This window comes from Myotis brandtii, unplaced genomic scaffold (assembly GCF_000412655.1).
Source record: "Myotis brandtii unplaced genomic scaffold, ASM41265v1 scaffold64, whole genome shotgun sequence".
Taxonomy (NCBI): Eukaryota; Metazoa; Chordata; class Mammalia; order Chiroptera; family Vespertilionidae; genus Myotis; species Myotis brandtii.
The window spans coordinates 388,592-389,791 of NW_005370460.1; positions in this window are offsets into that span (position 1 = coordinate 388,592).

Genomic DNA, 1,200 nt, shown 5'->3' on the forward strand with positions numbered 1-1,200 from the left:
GCGAAGGGGAGCAAACATATTCAGAACAGTATGCTATATACGCCAGGTCCCTTGAAACATATGCTGTGCAGATGTTTCTTCCCTGCAGTGACTGTGTCAAGCAGCAAGGATGGACTGGCTTCCGGTAGAGATCGCAACTTAGAAACTTGGGCACGTGGATTCCCGTGGGAAAGTGAGGCAGGGTCACAGGTGGATGGGGAAAGACAGGGTCTTTTTTCCATCTTCTCGGTTTCTGACCTGGCAGGTAAAATGTGCACACACAGAGGGTGGAGCTAGAGAAAGGGTACTTGAGATCTTACTGACGCTGCTGTGGAGAGAGATCAGTGGTTGTGGCTGAGAGAGGCTCAGCTGTAAAGGACTCAGGAAAGAATCTGTCAAGAGGGTGTCCCAGTGAAAGTGTGTGGCTTTGGCTGACTAAGAGGCTTAACAATGCCTAGGAGTGTCACAGGCCAGAGAATTGGCAGGACTTCCTTAGAGCTGGAAGGACAGCTAGATATTCAGATAAACCGGAACAGCCGTTGAAGTTATTAGAAAGACCATGACGTTTGCCTAGGCATTCTATTTCTTTTAATCTTGCTCTATTCATATTTTCTTAAAACTTATACAACACAGTCATTATTTAGTAAAGGCCCATCTTATGTTTTTAATTTATCTTTATTGTTGAAAGTATTACAGATGTTCCCCCTCCCCTCCCCATTGATCCCCTCCACTTGGCTCCCTCCTCCTCCCTAAAGCTCCATCTTATTTAAAAAATGATCTACATAGGTTGGACCTTGGGAATCATCTTTCACACCTGGTCCCTACACCTGGGCAGAGTCCACGTGGCTAGTGTTGGTCCTCAAACCTGGACCACGAAATGGGCTGCTACCTGAACTGCTGAAAGAAACAAGCAAGACTCTAGGGCAGTGATGGCGAACCTTTTGAGCTCGGCGTGTCAAAATTTTGAAAAACCCTAACTTAACTCTGGTGCCATGTCACATATAGAAATTTCATAATTTTTTTTTGATATTTGCAACCATAGTAAAAAAAAGATTTATATTTTTGATATTTATTTTATATATTTAAATGCCATTTAACAAAGAAAAATCAACCAAAAAATATGTATAAAGTGAACAAAAACAGAAAAACAATGTACATTTAGGAAAAAATAATAATAAAAACAATGATAATCAAATGGTACGAAAACTAGAAATTAGTGAC